Raw genomic sequence first — 18,769 nt, 5'->3', positions numbered from 1 at the left:
ATGGGTCTAGTAATGGCCTGTTAAATGGGAATCATCCCACTAAAAGGCTATTGGGCAACATGGAACAAAGGCAAACCAAGAGGATCATGCCTTTCGACACGGTAATGCTGCTTTTGGAATATAATCCAAGGAAATGACCCAACAGAAAAAAATAAACCATTTTCACAAAGATAATTATAGCAATGTTACAACTGTGGGATAAAAACTGGAAACATTAAGTGCATAACAGTTAAAAGAGAGTACCATAATAACACCTAACATTTCCTGAGCCCTTAGTATACAGCAGGCACTATGTCAAGCACTTCACTTGTATCGTCTGGTTTTACCCTCACAAAAACATTATGACGTATCTGTCTTATCCCCACTTTAGAGATAAAGAAACCTGTTGAAAGGTCACACAGCTAGAAAGTGGCAAGTGACTGTTCTTTTATGCCCTCTGCTTAGAGTCATGACTCTTGCTGGCCATGTGAAATTGGGCAAGTTGTTTTTAATTCTCCTAAACGTTCACCAGCCATAAAATGGGAACAGGAATAATTCCAAATGATTGACAAAGATTGAGTGCAAAATGTGCGAAAACATTAGGCAAACTTGAAAGCATTATCAAATGAAAAGTACTTACAGCCACTCAGTGGTAACTCCAACTATCTTACGTGGCAGGAGTCTAAACTGCAGCCTATTCTGCATGCCAGGCTGAACAGTTAGAAATGTTATCTTTTATCATTGTTGCACTACATGCTAACTAATTTGGATGTAAATTAAAAAAAATAAAATTAAAAATATATATAAATAAATTTTAAAAAAGAAATGGTATCTTTTATGTAGAAGAGAAGCAACATTGTTTTTTAAAACAGGGGTGTTGTAAGCAGATCTGTGTTTTAATGGTGTTTTCAGGCACAACAATATAAAGTTATCTCAGAGTAACAAATTTGGAACCTTATCTAATTTGTAAACCCAAAAAAGTTTTATGAGCTCTCTTTAGTAAATGCCCTGGTATGATTCCTCCAGAAGGTGTGCAAACTAGACCTGGAAGCAGCATTTTTCTTAGTTCACTGACTTTCTGCAAGAAAGGAAGAATGCAAAGACCCCAGAGCACACAAAAAGGTGGGAAGGTTCTGAGGGCATTTGGAGAGGGCTCTCTCTCCTCACCCTTCCCTCACTGGGTGGTTGCAAGGATGGTGTGAACCTGTTCTGCCAGCAGTGAGAGGCTATACATGTATAAAGGAGGGCTTCTATTGTCACCAGGTCCTAGGGACCTGGCACCATCAGATCCCAGGCAATTTTGCAATTGGTTCCATTGACCAGAGTCTGGCACAGTCCCACTATCTCACTGCCATGCCAGTGAGTTAGGCTGAATAAAGAAAGGCAGAAGAACCAAATAATCCAGGGCATCACCCAGACCTGGCAGTTAGCCCCTCCTTGCTCCAGAGCAAAATCGGAGACTTGGCTCCTGAGTCATCCCTACCCACCCTCCAGTCCAGAAATATCTGAGGAGGGAGACTGACACTCTCTCTCCACACTCTAGTCTTCTGGTGGATTTTCCCATCATGTTTGCAATTTGTTTTACATTTCTCCATAGACTTGCCCACATTCCCTGCTTTATATCCTTTAAAGAATATCCTGCTTTATATCTACCCCAGCACAGGAGAGAGAGTGAGGAGCCTCTTATAAACCTCACAATGTTGGGATGTTGTGAGCATCTCCATGTTAAAAATGAGTAAATGAAAGTTCAGCATAGCTAAATAATTTCCTGGGGCCACCTGTCTAATAAGTTGTTGAGCTGGGATTCAAATCCGTGTCTGTTAGTTGCAAAGCCCAGACTCTTCCCATCCAGCACACATCCAGCTCTCCTGACCAATTAAGAAAAGTAGCTGATGGGGCGGCTGGGTGGCTCAGTCGGTTAAGCATCCGACTTCAGCTTAGGTCACGATCTCACGTTCTGTGAGTTCAAGCCCCGCGTCGGGCTCTGGGCTGATGGCTCAGAGCCTGGAGCCTGCTTCCGATTCTGTGTCTCCCTCTCTCTCTGCCCCTCCCCCGTTCATGTTCTGTCTCTCTCTGTCTCAAAAATAAATAAACATTAAAAAAAATTTTTTAAATAAAAAAAAAATAAAAATAAAAGTAGCTGAGATGGACTCTACAATATGCCTGCACAATATCTGTCTGGTGCACCCTGCGCACCACAGCACTATGTGGTCAACACAGAGCTGACCACAGGCATGTAGGTCTGGAGTGTTCACATTCAGAAGCCAGGTGGGCCAGACCCTCCTACTCCACCTCTCACACACATAGAAACACCCCTTTGCAGGAGACCATGGCCCAGGAAAGGGGATTAGTCAAGCCCTCTTGGAACAACAGCAATGGACCGGCATCTGGATGCCTGAGTTCCCGGGTCTGGCAGCCACTGTGCCAACCACATCCCTCAGGAAAAGGAGAGTAATTAGGAAGCACTGCCCCACAGACCAAACTTAGGTCATGTTTCCTCCAAAATGAGAGATGAGTCTGTACCTGCAGTGACAGCACTTGGGCCCTACTCCTCCACACAACTTCCATTTCCTCTGGGCCCCTGACATAACTGTAAAGGGAGTTTGGCAGAGGCACCACTGACGTGCATAGTTGTTTCTATCCAGCCATTAATGGTTTAGAGCCACCCAATATATGCTTTATGGGAGATGAGAGGTGATCCTATTGAGGCCCTCTTCCTGAGAAGTGCCCAGCTCAGTGACAACACAGGCTAAGAAACAAAGACCAGGCCAGGTACCGACCAGATGCTCTAAACTAAGTGGAGTTTATCTAGAGATCACAAGGCTGGTTCAAAATTTGAAAATCAGTCAATGCAATTCACCATTAACTAAGGCAGGGGTAGGCAAACTATGGCCAAATCCAGCCTGCTGTCTATTTTTTATAAACAAAGTTTTATTGAAACACAGCCATGACCATTCATTTACATATTATCTATGGCTGCTTTCCTGCTACAATAGCATAAATCAATACTTGTGACAGAGGTGTCATGGCCTGCAGAGTTGAAAATATTTACCGTCAGCTATTTATAGAATAAGTTCGCCCACCCTTGCAGGAGCCAGTGAAGTACTGACACACACTACCTAAGTTGCTTCCACAGGCCCTGTAACCCTCCTCTGCACTCCAGAAGAACCACCCTTCCCAGTCACTCTTGCCTCAGTCCCAGCATAGTGGGCATCCTCCCCCAGAAGACCTACCCAAACACCCACCCACACCATGTCTCCTGACACAGGAGTTTTACAAAGACTCGGTTCTGGTGGCAGTGGTAAAGAAACCACTGGAGGGAGAGATCAGAAGATGGCAGCGGAGTAGGAGGACACGAGGCTCACCTCGTCCCACAAATACAACTAGATAATTATAAAATCATCTTAAATACCCCAAAAATTGATCTGAAGACTGGCAGAACAAACTCCACAACCAAAGGTAGAGAAGAGGCCACATTGAGAAGGGTAGGAAGTGCAGAGACATGTTTGGAAGAGAAATGGATCATGGCTGCTGCAGTGGGGAGGGAGTCACACTCACAAAGAAGAGTGAAAGACAGACTGGCACACAGGGGAGTACACAGGGAAAATGAATCCCCATGGCAATTGGCTTGGAAAGTGAGAGGGGTCAAATGTGAGTTCTTGAAACCAGCAGGGCTTCAAGGTTTTAAGCCTAGAGTTTTAAAGGTCAGCGGGCATGGCTGGGATAGAGCCGGAAGGGCATTGTGCTGCTTTTGGAGAAAAGTCAGGCAAACAACCTGAGGACATACAGCATGGAAACAGCAATCTGAAGAACGCCTTGGGCACACAGTGGGGAGGTTATTCGCTCATTTCAGAGCATAGTTCCAGAAAGGCAGTGTTCACAGAGAAACCTACCTGGGAACAAAGCAACTAGTTGGCACCATTTCCCTGTCCTGCCCCTCAGCATAAATACAGAGCCACCTGCAGGAACCAGTGCAGCACTGACACATACTACCTAAGTTGCTTACACCAGGCCCTGTATCCTCCCTCTGAACTCCAGGTGAACCGCCCTTCCCAGTCACTCTTGCCTCAGTACCAGCACAGAGGGCACCCTCCCCCAGAAGACCTACCCAAACACCTACCCACACCGTGTCTCCTGACACAGGGATTCTACAAAGGCTTGGTTCTGGTGGCAGTGGCAGTGTCTCATTTCAAACACAGACCAGAGCACACGTAGTTAAAATGTGCCACATTCAGGGCAGGGACCAAACATTGCCCATAACAGGCAAAGATAGCTTCTGCAGATGACTGTCCTGAAGGATAAAGTGGCCATGACAAAACAGAGCACATACCACACAAACTAGCGATATTCCCAAAAGTGCCAGGCCCTGGAGCACAGGGGACACCTTATGGCAGGGCACTATAGGACCTCTTCTTCATAAGGCCATTACCCTCATGAACAGGAGACATAGCTGATATTCCTAATATAAATTAGGCACAGAGACTTAGACAAAATGAGAAGATAGAGAAGTTGATCACAAATGAAAGAACAGGACAAGAACATAGCCAGAGATCTAAGGGAAACAAGTATAAGTAATATGCTTGATAGAGAACTTAACGTAATGATCATAGGGGTGCCTGGGTGGCTCAGATCAGTTGAGCATCCAACTCTTGATTTCAGCTCAGGTCATCATCCAAGGGTTGTGGGATCGAGCCCTACTTTGGGCTTCATGCCCAGTGTGGAGCCTGCTTGGGATTCTTTCTCTCTCTTTTCCTCTGCTCCTCTCCCCCATTCATGCTCTCCAAATAAATAAAGTAATAAAGTAATGATCATAAAGATATTCACTGGACTTAAGAAAAGAGTGGAAGACATGAGTGACAGCCTTAACACAGAAGTAAGGGATAACAGCACAGATAAAGGGCTCAATAAATGAAATGAGAAACACACTTGATGGAATGAACAGCAGTATGGAAGAAGCAGAGGAATGAATTAGTGACCTAGAAGACACAGTAATGGAAAGTAATCAAGCTGAACAAAAGACAGAGAAAAGAATTGTGCAAAATAAGAATAGACATAGGGAAATCAGTTACTCCATTAAACATTAATAACATTCATATTATAGGAGTCCAAGAAGGAGGAAAGAGAGATAAGGGGGCATAAAATTTATTGGAGAAATAATAGCTGAAAACTTCCCTAATTTTGGGAAGGAAACAGATATCCAGATCCAGGAGGCAGAGAAAACTCCCATCAAAATCAACAAAAGCAGGCCCACAGCAAGACATATTGTAATTAAATTGGTAAAATAAAGTGATAAAGAAAAAAATTTTTAAGCCACAACACAAAAGGAAACAATAACTTACAAGGGAAAACTCCTAAGTCTAGTAGATTTTTCAGCAGAAACTTTGCAAGCCAGAAGGGAGTGGCATGATATATACAATGTGATGAATGAGAAAAATCTGCAGCCAAGAATACTCCACCCAAAAAGGCTATCATTCAAAATAGGAGACATAAAGAGTTTCCCAAACAAATACTAAAGGAGTTCATGAACTAAACCAGCCTTGCAAGAAATATTAAGGGGGCTCTTTGAGTGGAAGGGAAAAACAAAAGTGACAGTATAAAGATAGGAAACACAAAACCAGTAAAAGTGAATATTTCTGTAAAAGATCAAAGAATTCACAAAATAAAAGGATATAACAACATATACCTAAAATATGAGGAGAGGAGTAAAGAATGGGTTCAACTTTAAACACACATCAATTTAACATAGACTGCTATATGCAGAAGAGGTTATATATAAACCTAATGTTAACCATATATCAAGAACCACTAATAAATATGCAAAGAATAAAAACAAAGAAATTCAAATACAATAAAACTTTGGATTGCAAGTAACTTGTTCTGTGAGTGTTCTGCAAGACAAGCAAACATTTCTAATAAATTTTAACTTGATAAATGAGTTATGTCTTGAAATATGAGTAGTACGTGATAACAACATCACATGATCACAACTGAGCCAATGGTTCTCTCTTGTGTGCGCTGCAAGATTGTGGTGATCATCCATGCAATGTCACATTTCCGTGAAATCCTCAAAAGGAGGCAAAAGCAAGTGTCACTGGATAAGTTCCTTGTTAAAGTTGCACGAAAAGGAAAAGATTCCATTGAGCCAACAGATAGCAGTGATTCCATTAGTGATAGTGAAAGTCATCCTACACAATAACCTTCCTCTCTCTTTTCTCCCTCACACCAGCCACGAAGGTTTTCAAAGGTAAGTACAGGTTAATTTGTTTATTTTTTCTTTATTATTTTGTATTATATTGCAGTATTTTAATCATTTTTATATGAATATTTTTGGGTTGCGGAACAAATCATGTGAGTCTCCATTACTTCTTATGGGGAAATTCGCTTTGATATCCAAGTGCTTTAGATTACAAGCGTGTTTCTGGAAAGAATTATGCTCACAAACCAAGGTTTTACTGTATATCAGTAAAGGAAATCAGTAAAACATGAAAGAGAGAAAGACAAGAAAGGATCAGAGAAAATCTTCAAAAATAATCACAAAATAAATACTAACATGGCAATAAATTTATATCTTTCAATAATCACTCTGAATGTAAATGGACTAAATGCTCTAATCAAAAAATATAGGGTGACAGAATGGATAAAAAAAGAAGACTCATCCATTTGCTGCCTACAAGAGACTCATTTTAAACCCACAGGCACCTGCAGATTGAAAGTGAGGGGATGGAGAAACATGTATCGTACAAATGGATGTCAAAAAAAAAGTCAGAGTAGCAATACTTACATCAGACAAAACAGACTTAAGTTTTTTTTTTTAATGTTTATTTATTTTTGAGAGAGAGACAGAGACAGAATGCAAGTGGGAGAGGGGCAGAGAGAGAGGGAGACACAGAATCTGAAGCAAGATCCAGGCTCTGAGCTGTCAGCAAAAAGCCTGACATGTGGCTTGAACCCACAAACCGTGAGATCATGACCTGAGCTGAAGTAGAATGCTTAACTAACTGAGTCACCCAGGTACCCCATAGACAAAATAGACTTTAAAACAAAGACTGCAGCAAGAGACAAAGAAGAACACTACATAATAATAAAGGGGATAATCCAACAAGAAGATAGAAAAATTGTGAATATTTATGCACTCAACATGGAGCGCCCAAATACATAAGACAGTTAATAACAAATATAAAAGGAATTCGTCAATTGATAATAATATAATAATAGTAGCAGACTTTAATACCCCACTTACATCAATGGACAGACCATTTAAACAGAAAATCAACGGGAACAGCAGTTTGGAATGACACACTGAAACACATGGATTTAACAGATATATTCAGAACATTCCATCCTAAAACAGCACAATACACATTCTTTTCAAGTACACACAGAACATCTCCAGAGTAGATCACATATTAGTTCACAAAGCAAGCCTCAACAAATTCAAGAAGATCGAAGTCATACCATGCATCTTTTCTGACCACAGTGCAATGAAACTTGAAGTCAACCACAAGAAAAAGTTTGGAAAAACCACAAATACATGGAAGCTAAAACACACTCTACTAAATAATGAATGAGTCAACCAGAAAATAAAAGAAGAAATTAAAAAGTACATGAAAACAGACGAAAATGAAAACACAATGGTCCAAAATCTTTGGAATGTAGCAAAAGTGGTCCAAAGAGGGAAGTATACAGCAATACAGGCCTACCTCAAGAAGCAAGAAAAATCACAAATAAACAACCTAAACTTACACCTAAAGGAGCTACAGAAAGAACAAACAATGCCTAAAACCGGCAGAAAAAAAGGATATAATAAAGATTAGAGCAGATATAAATGATATAGAAACCAAAAAAAAAAAAAAAAAAGTAAAAGAACAGATCAATGAAACCAGGATCTGTTTTTTTAAATCAATAAAATTGATAAACATTTAGCCAGACTTAACATGAAAAAAAGAGAAAGAACCCAAATAAATAAAATCACAAGTGACAGAAGAGAAATAACAACCAACACCACAGAAATACAAACAATTATAAGAAAAACTATATGCCAATAAATTGGATAAGCTAGAAGAAATGGGAAATTCCTAGACACATATAAACTACCAAAACTGAAATAGGAAGAAATAGAAAAATTGAACAGATTGAACCAGCAAAGAAACTGAATCAGTAGTCAAAAATTCCCCAAAAACAAAAGTCTAGGGCCATATGGTTCCACAGGCAAATTCTAGCAAACATCTAAACAAGAGTTAATACCTATTCTTCTCAAACTATTCCAAAAATAGAAAAGGAAGGAAAACTTCCAAATTCATTCTATGAGGCCTGCCTTACTCTGATACCAAAACCAAATAAAAACACCACTAAAAAAGAGAACTACAGGCCAATAACTTCATGAACATAGATGCAAAAATCCTCATCAAAATACTAGCAAATCGAATCCAACAATACATTAAAAAAAAAAATCATTCACCACAATCAAGTGGGATTTACGGGATGCAAGGGGGGTTCAATATTCACAAATCAATCAATGTGATAGATCACACCAGTAATAGAAAGTAAGAAACATATGATCATTTCAATAGGCACAGAAAAAGCATTTGACAAAGTACAACATCCATTCACAATAAAAGTCCTCAACAAGTAGGTTTAGAGGGAACATATCTCAACATAATAAAGGCCGTATGTTAAAAATCCACAGCTAACATCATCTCTAATGGGGAAAAACTGAGAGCTGTTCCCCTAAGATCAGGGACAAGACAAAGATGCCCACTCTCACCACTTTTATTCAACATAGTACCAGAAGTCCTAGACAGCAATCAGACAACCCAAAGAAATAAAAGACATACAAATCAGTAAGGAAGAAGTAAAACTTTCAATATTTGCAGATTACATGATGCCATATATAGAACAGAAAACCTTAAAGACCACCAAAAAACTGTTAGAACTGATAAATAAATTCAGTAAAGCCACAGGATACAAAATCAATGTACAGAAATCTGTTGCATTTCTATACACCAATATTGAAGCAGCAGAAAGAAAAATTAAGAAAACAACCCCACTTCAACTGCACCAAAACCAAGAAAATATCTGGGAATAAACTTAAAGAGGTGAAAGACTTGTACTCAGAAAACTATAAAACACTGATGAAAGAAATTCAAGATGACACAAAGAAATAAAAAGATATTCGATGTTCATGGATTGGAAGAACAAATATTGTCAAAATGTCCACAGTCCCCAAAGCAATCTACACATTTAATTCAATCTCTATCAAAATACCACCAGCATTTTCAAGGAACTATAACAAACAATCCTAATATTTGTATGGAACCACAGAAGACCCCAAATAGCAAAAGCAATCTTAAAAAAAGAAAAACAAAACTGGAGGCACCATAATTTTGGACTTCAAATTATATTACAAAGCCGTAGTAATCAAAACAGTATGCTACTGGCACAAAAAACAGACACATAGATCAATGTAACAGAACAGAAAACCCAGAAATAAACCCATAACTATACGGTCAATTAATCTTCAACAAAGCAGGAAAGAAAGCCAATGGAAAAAGGACACTCTCTTCAAAAAATGGTATTAGGAAAATTGGACAGAAACATGCAAAAGAAAGAAACTGAACCACTTTCACCACACACCTAAATAAATACAAAATGGATTAAAGACCTAAATGTTAGACCTGAAGACACAAAAATCCTAGAAAACAGGCAATAACCTTTTTGACATCAGCCACAGCAATTTTTTTCTAGATACGATGCCTGAGGCAAGGGAAACAAAAGCAAAAATAAACCATCGGGACTACTTCAAAATAAGAAGCTTCTGCACAGCAAAGGAAACAAATCAACAAAACTAAAAGGCAACCTACAGAATGGGAGAATATATTTGCAAATAAGATATCCAATGAAGGGCTAACATCCAAAATGTATGAAGAACTTATACAACTCAACATCCAGAAAACAAAGAATCCAATTAAAAAAATGAGAAGACATGAAAAGACATTTCTCCAAAGGAGACATCCAGATGGCCAAAAGACACAGGAAAATATGCTCATCAACATTTATCCTCAAGGAAATGCAAATGAAACTACAAGTAGGTATCACCTCCACCTGTCAGAATGGTTAAAATCAACAGCATAAGAAGTAACAGGTGTTGGCGAGGATGTGAAGAAAAAGGAACACTTGTGCACAGTTGGTGGGAATGCAAACTGGTGCAGCCACTGTGGAAAACAGTATGGAGGTTCCTCAAAAAGCTAAAAATAGAATTACCTTCTGATCCCACGACTGCACTACTAGGTATTTACTAGTAAATAGTAGGTATTCACCCAAAGAATACAAAAACACTAATTCAAAGTGATACATGCACCCCTATGTTTATAGCAGCATTATTTACAATAGCCAAGATATGGAAGCAGCCCAGTGTTCACTGACTGATGAATGGATAAAGAAGATGTGGTATACAGACACAGTGGAATATTATTCAGCCATAAAAAAGAATAAAATCTTGCCATGTGCAACAACATGGATACAGCTACAGAGTATAATGCTATGGGAAATAAGTCAGTCAGAGAAAGACAAATACCATATGATTTCACTCATATGTGGAATTCAAGAAACAAAACAAACAAGCAAAGGGAAAAAGAGAGAGAGAGACAAACCAGGAAACAGACTCTTACCTATAAAGAATAAACTGATGGTTACCTGAGGGGAGTTGGGGGGTTGAGTGAAATAGGTGATGGTGATTAAAGAGTGTACTTGTAATGAGCACTGAATGATGTATGGAATTGTTGAGTCACTATACTGTATATGTGAAACTAATATAACACTGTATGTTAACTAACTGGAATTAAAATAAAAACTTAAAATCAAATACAATATTGAAGTCTTAATGACCTTGAATTAGGTAAATAGTTCTTGGATACAATGCCAAAAGAATACATTTTTAAAAATTGATAAATTAGACTTCATTACAATTAAAATCTTCTACTCAGCAATAGCAGACATTGTTAAGAGAATGAAGAGACAAGCCATACACAATGAGAAAATATTTGCCCAACATGTACCTGATAAAAGACTCATGTTCAGAATATAAAAGAATTATATCTCAAATCTCAACCATAAGGAAACAATCCAATAAAATGTAGGCAAAAGATTTAAATAGACACTTCATCAAAAAAGACAAATAACAAAGAATAAGCCAAATAACAAAGATATTCAACATCATTAAGGAAATGCAAATTAAAACCACAATGAAAAAACTATACCTATTAGAATATCTAAAATGTTTAAAATCTAGGGGCGCCTGGGTGGCGCAGTCGGTTAAGCGTCCGACTTCATCCAGGTCACGATCTCGCCGTCCGTGAGTTCGAGCCCCGCGTCAGGCTCTGGGCTGATGGCTCGGAGCCTGGAGCCTGTTTCCGATTCTGTGTCTCCCTCTCTCTCTGCCCCTCCCCCGTTCATGCTCTGTCTCTCTCTGTCCCAAAAATAAATAAAAAAACGTTGAAAATAAAAAATAAAAAAAAAAAAATAAATAAAATGTTTAAAATCTGACAAATACTAAGTGCTGACAAGGATGTGGAAACTATAACCCTCGCACATTGTTAGTGGGAACGCAAAATGGTACAGCCACTTTGGAAAAAAGTTTGACATTTTATTAGAATACACTTACCATGCTACCAGCAATCCCACTCCTAGGTAAACACCCAAGGGAAATGAAAATCTATGTTCACATAAAAACCTGTGTACCAATATTTATAGTGAATTATTCATTATCACCCCAAACTGGAAACAACCCAATGTCCTTCAGTTGGTGAATAAATCTCTTGTGGTACATCCACACAATGAAATAAAAGTCAGCAACAACAAGGAGCAACCTACTGATACACCCAACAACATGGATGAATCTCAAACACATTGTGCTAAGTAAAAGAAGGCAAACTAAAAAGGCTACATATCATGCGACTCCATTTAAATGACATTCTGAAGAAGGCAAAACCACAGGGACAGAAAAAAGATCAGTGGCTCCTTGAGTCTCCTCAGAACAACTCAACATCCAGTTGGACTACAAAAGTATACAAGGTGGGGTGCCTGGGTGGCTCAGTCAGTTGGGCATCCAACTCTTGGTTTCAGCTCAGGTCATGATCCCAGGATGATGGTGGGATCGAGCCCCAGGTGGGGCTCTGCACTGAGTGTGGAGCCTGCTTAAGATTCTCTCTCTCTCTCTCTCTCTCTCTCTCTCTCTCTCTCTCTTTCTCTGCCCCTCTTCCCAACTCACATGCTTTCTCCCTCTCTCGAAAAATAAAAAAAAAATTTTAAGAAATACAAAAGGCAATTTTCTGGGAAATGGAACTTCCTGCACTTTGACTGTGATGGTGCTTATATGACTATATATGTGTCAAAATTCAGAACTGCACAATGAGTGAATGAGTGAATTTTATTGCATGTAAATTATACCTCAAATTTTTTTAAATGAAAAAGAAAAAAAGATGTCTCTAAAGAGATTTCATCATGATGCAGCATTGAAAAGAAAAGTTACTGCATACCTAAAATAATGCTTACCACCTGTCAAGCAGTGGAATCAAACAGCAGTAAGAACTGCCAAATTTATCAGAATAAAGTATAGATTTTTCAAAGCTAGGAAAATGTGAACTGATCATGTGCAACACATGATCATTTGGGTATTGAACAATAAGTTTTTCAAAGCTGCTGGTTAACTGTCAGAAGATATGTAACTTTTAGCAACATTATTTACTTCTAATAAAACCTGTAAGTTTGACCTAAAGAAAGTATAGATAGAAAAACCTGTGAGTTTTACCTAAAGAAAGTGTAGATAAAATTCTGGTATAATTTAACATTCCTCAGAATTATTCTGTTAATCCTGAAGGGGTTAAGATGTTAAAATTGTGGTCACATATGCAACTGGCCAAGGACAGAAAAGACTATAGCTATGCTTCTCACTTATGACCATAAATGCAATAAACCCAATAAAATATTAGCAAATCAAAGCCAACAGGGTATTTTTTAAAAACTATACGTATATGTCATGACCAAGAAGTTAACCCAGGATTTAAGGAGTGAACATTGAAAACTCATGAGCACAGATTATGAAAAACAGCATTTCATCTTGAAATCATGTGTAACTGAAATAGACCAACACAATTCAGAAGGAGCTCAGTCAGTATTTTCATCGTGATAATGATGAAGAAAGTGACAGTTTTATGAATGAAGGCATATTGTAATTTAGAAAATTTCTAAAATTGTGTATATTAAAGGACGTGCTTTATTCCTAAGAAACTATAAAGTGTCTTACAGCCTATGGTAACTTGGAATCAAGAAAATATGCAATGTCATCTCCTTTTACCACACAACTATTATTACGTTTCTTTTCCTCATCAGCTAGCCTGAGTTGGTTTCTATTAATTTTAAAGAATCCTTCCTAATATATAAATCAAAGAAATAATTATACAATGAAAAATTGACCTAAACTGATTCCCAAATCTGGCTGACACAAGAAACACTTGGGAAGCTCTGGAAAAACAAAGATTCCCTGACTCCACAGGGGAGGCATGCATTATTTTGCAAACAAGGCTCCCAAAGGGATTTTGTTATCAGCTAGTTCTGGAACAACCACCATGAGAAAATAAAGGCATTAGGCATGTCCTCCCTTTGAAGTTTTTTCAATATAGTTATAGATCTAAAATTTACCATGAAAAAAAAATGAAAACAAAAGATAAAAACATTCCATAATAATAAATGATGTATCACCACCAAAAGAATTTTGCAGAGACTAACTGCAACAGAAGTTGGAACAAAAACAAGAACTTGAAGCTAAAGACGTCAGCTTGGCAGCACCTGACAGGTATTGGGAACTTAATTAATTCCCTGAGCAAATATTTAAGGATAGGACATGTTACTCAAAGAGGCAAGTGAAGAATATTGCAGAAGAGGATTAAGTCATAGTCAAAAGCAGAGAAGAAAGCGTATACATTGGCTTCAAGGACAATAAGTGAATCAGTCTCTCTGGTTTTGAGATCAGATTATGGAAGCCGCTGAACTTCAGGTTAAGGTTGTACTGTAAGATGTGGGGAGCCACTGAAAGTTTCTGAAGGTGGAGTGAGGCAGTCAGGCCAGGCTTTTTTATCAAGTGTGAAATGTATTTGTGCCACAGAGAGGCTGTAGTTAATACTCCAAGTGTGAGTTAGCGAAGGTCTGGTTAGCAGCAATAACAATATGAAAATAAAACCAAGGGATTCTCTGTCTGGGAAAACTAGAGGGCCCATAGGAGGAGGGCCTGAGTGGCTGCGTTCATCTATGATCAGAAGGGGCCCTAGGTGGCTGTCCAATCACAACAAAAACCCTTAGAACTCCCCAAAACACCACTGGTTGAAATGCCATGGGGTAAAGTAAGTAGCAATTGCATTAATTTTATCATGCCCACCATGAGGCCCTATTGTGAAGACAGTAGCTTTTGGTAGTAAGAGGCAACTTCCAGGCACTCTGAAACAACCTGTTGCCTCCTTATTTACATATTCATTTCCACAAGGTTAGCAACCAAGTGGCTACAGAAATGATCACTCTGTTGACACTAATATGAAAATATCAAATAGTAATTTAACCTGGTTAATGGGGGAGGGTAGGAATAGGTCCACTGTAGGCATGTTCTATGACTAGGCTTAGCACTCAGCTTGAAAAATGCATAAAGTTCTGGGGCGCCTGGGTGGCGCAGTCGGTTAAGCGTCCGACTTCAGCCAGGTCACGATCTCGCGGTCCGTGAGTTCGAGCCCCGCGTCAGGCTCTGGGCCGATGGCTCGGAGCCTGGAGCCTGTTTCCGATTCTGTGTCTCCCTCTCTCTCTGCTCCTCCCCCGTTCATGCTCTGTCTCTCTCTGTCCCAAAAATAAAAAAAATAAAAAAAAAAAAAAACGTTGAAAAATGCATAAAGTTCAGGAGAAAAATTAGAATGGTTATACCTAACCATAAAGACATAACTGCAAAAAATAGGTAGATGAGTGGAAAGTGCCTTCTTATAGAGCAGCAGATGGGAAATCCCTTAGAATCTTTTGCTGAACACTTCAATTCACCCCATTACCAAGTCTTAGACCAAGGAAGGTGGCCTTCTAGACCCTGGAAAACCAGGTGGAGATGATGGAACCAAACTGCATCCACTCCTATCCACTGCCTAGATCAGGCCCTCTCACCCCATCACCATCCTCCATCAGATTGGGGTGATAAGAACACTGGCTGCTTCCAGTTCTGCCACCCAATTGCTTGGCCTCTTAGGCCAGGGTTTCCACCTCAATATAATGCAGGGATCAGGTGGACTGGTCTCCCCAACCCCAATGCCTGCCATTCCAGAACCAGGAAATGAGCTACAATAAATGAATCACAAGGAAATAACACAAAGCCCTGGGAACCCAAAAGTCTTTCATGGGTCTGGGCTTTCACTGTGGCTGTGGATTTGCCTCTCATCATTTTTGATTCAGTATAAAATTAAAACAAAAATTTTCCAGGAATATTCTGGGCAGCAGAGGGAAAACAAGCCTGGAATGAAAACCATCCCCCAAAGACATCTCAGAACAAGCAGGCCTGCATGGCTGAAAGCTCACCGCAGGGTCAAAGGTGTGGCACCAGCTTCCCACAAAGGAGAGGCTGGAGCTTTCAGACACTAGACACTAGAGCCAAGTAATCCCACCTTCCTCTCTCCTGGTCAGTACCCACCCTCCCTTCAGGGTCTGCTCATGCCCACCCTCCTACCTCATCATCTTTGAGGCCTTTCCTGACCACTCCAGCCCTGAATTTTTGGCCACCCTTAATTCCCCTGATTGAGTCTGTGCCACAGAACTTGTCTGTTTTCTAATTTCTCCGTAAATGTTAGCTTTTCCCCCAAATAGACCCAAAGTCTCTTGGGCATACTACCTTTGTTTCATAAACCTCTACAGGGCCAGATGGAGGGCAGGTCCAGTAATTAATGTTTGTTGGCTGAGGTATAGGTCATTCTATAAAGAGAACACTACTCAATTTGCATGGTAACAGTTATTCCTTCTTTTGTGCCTCTTATATTCATATATTCATTTAATTTTTATAACTACCCTCGTTGTCAGATGAGGAAACTGAAGTCACTCACCAAGGTTAAATACCATGGTCAAGAACCAGAGCCAGTAAGGGAACAGGATGGCTCTGAACCCAAGTTTAAAGCCAAAGTTCACATTCTACCCTTGTGCTGCTTCCTCCTGCCAGAAATCTGAAGGAGAGCTACTCTGTACTAGAAATCTCAGTCCTGAAAATAAAGAAATAAAAAGCATCCTCAACTATGAAAATCCATAACATAAGAGTTTGGTTCCCACAAGATTATGAGAAATAACTCATAAGATCCCAGATTAACAAATTAGCATGAGATCTGGGGGCCCAGAGTAGAGGTGGGGGTAAAGAGATCTAAAGAGGAATCTCTCATCATCCTTTTTGTCTCCAGAGGGCTCTGCACTCTGGGCCCAGGAGACGAAGAGAGGAGGGGAGGAAGGGGACAGAAGTACCAACGGTGGGGGGGATAGGGACAATGGTGGGAAATCTAAGAAGCTGGATCTACATAAACATGCCCACAGCTTCCTAGCGAGGTGCCCATTGTGGGCATTCACCCTCAGACACCAAGGGACAGTGGGCAGGAGGACAATGAAAATAAGGTGGTGTGACCATCTGGAAATTCAGCCTTATCCCCATTAGCTGCAAACAGAGACCTATTCTTACTGGTCCTCTTCCTGCCCCAGCCCCACTGCGCTGGCTGTCACTGTCCATTTTACAAGAGCCTCAGCAGGTGCGTACAAGACAGGATGGATGCATCTGCCCGAGTGTAGTGACAAACACTGAGGTCTGCTGACCTTGAGATTGTAAGAATTGCATTTTCTTGATACAATGACTTAAAACACATGGAAAGATACGAAGCCAAAACTCAATAAGGAGACAGGAATTCATCTGCAGAATGGCACAGGTGGGAGAGGTGAGTGGCTGGCTCAGCAGACCCTAGCCCAGCACATTCACTTTCTGTGCTTGTGGGGCAAGAAGATGGAGGAGTGAAGGGAAAGGGGGCAAAAGTCACATGGCATGGGAACCTATCCCAGTGACATGTTGACGTCCTCACTCTGGATTAATGCTGGATGGTTGCTTGAGTCTGAGCCTACATGCCACCCAAGTGTCCACCTGTACATTTCCCACACAAATGGTCCTATCTAGGCTTCTCTGGGTGCACCTTCTGTTGGTCAGAGAAAAGTGACACAACAGTCAAGATAGGCAAAGACAACATCTTCTGTGGGGAAAAGTTATTTTCTAAGGTTTGTTCTCTAAATTCTACATTTCAGAAAGGATAGATGGGATGCTTTCGAGAATGAATAATTTTCCAACCTGCTTGTGTTGGTCTGAATTGGGGTAAAGGCAGTCAGGCTTCCAAGTGGGCTTGGTGTGTACTTCCAGAATACCAAGAAGTGCTGTTTCCAGAAAGATACTAAATAAAACTTCACGTGTTCATGGGTTACCTGGACCCCTACCTACATTCTGGGCTGCCTTCTGAGCCCCTTAAAAGGCCAAGAGCCAAAAAACCAACTAGTTTCAAAGACTTGACTCATATTTTGGGGGAAAAAAATCTAGGAGTCATTCTTGTGGACACTGAGTACATGATGACCCCAGAGTGTTCATGATCTATTCCTCTGAGACTGGTGAAGACCCCTAGCCAGGATCAAGACTCCTCCCACATCTTGTTGGCCCCTGGGAAAACAGTCTCTTGCTGAGGGGGTCAGCAAACCTCACACAAAGAAAAACTATTATAAGCCCCCAGCTAGCCCCCTCCTCAGTTAGCTAGCTATTGCACAAAAGAAACCAAATGAAGGAGGCTGGACCAGCACAAATCCTTCACCACTGTGGGGTCGTTCTCCAGGCTCATGCCTACTGGTGTGTGAGAATGAGCATCATTTTGCATCATCAGTGAATGAGGAAAAAGACACCTCCAGAGTACCCACTACCCAATCCAGCATCCACTGTCCAGTCACTCCCCACCTAGAACCAACTCCCCAGACCCCTACCTGCTCTGGCTCAAAGACCCTGGTCCACTGAGGGTGGGAGACAAAGGGGGAACCTCACCAGGAGGGAACATTCCAAGCTGGCCTAGGGCACTGTGGTGCCACAGCATCAGACTCCACAGACCCTGGAGTGTGGGGAAGAGACAAAGGCTCACAGAAGAGAGAAGGGAAGGAGGTCAAGAATTTAAGGGAAAAGAAAAGACAGGGAAAGAAAGTGATAAAACAAAAACTTTATTTTACTAGAACCCGAAATGCCCTTTAGGGACCCAATAAGGTTAGAACAAGCACCTACACTTCCCCCAGAGACTTGCATTGTGGATACCTGATGCTTTGAAGTGCCAAGCCTTCCCCAATGGTCCTCTCAAGCCCCCCATTTGGAGATAATTTATTAACAAGTTGTTCACTTTGACCTAAAGGATTTTACCTTGTCTGGGAAGAAACCATACCCCCACTTGGAAGAGGAATGCAGTTCTAGGGCAAGCACCTAAAGCCTGGAGGGGGGAGGGGAGGGTGAGGGGGATGGGGACATTTCACATACTGCTCTCGGCACCTGGGGAGAGGAGGGAAAGTGAAAAACAGTGGCCTGGGGCCTGGCACCATGCCCACTGCCCAACTGTACTCCACACCCCGACCCAATTCCCTGGACTGAAATAGCTACTTTTACCCTTCTTTAGGTCCCGAAGGCCTGGGTCTTTCTCCTTCAGGTTATGATACACAGGGCATGTCCCCTAACCAAAGA

General features: G+C 40.6%; 1 protein-coding gene across 1 annotated transcript in view; it reads right to left on the bottom strand.

Annotated features, from left to right (window-relative positions):
* The window catches only part of MYLK (myosin light chain kinase), a 282,724-nt gene that overhangs the window by 263,017 nt on the left and 938 nt on the right, over window positions 1-18,769 (bottom strand). The window lies entirely within an intron of this gene.

This window comes from Neofelis nebulosa, chromosome 5 (genome assembly GCF_028018385.1).
Source record: "Neofelis nebulosa isolate mNeoNeb1 chromosome 5, mNeoNeb1.pri, whole genome shotgun sequence".
Classification (NCBI taxonomy): domain Eukaryota; kingdom Metazoa; phylum Chordata; class Mammalia; order Carnivora; family Felidae; genus Neofelis; species Neofelis nebulosa.
Note: the sequence above shows the minus strand (reverse complement) of the source record. Positions and strands in the feature narration are given on the sequence as shown.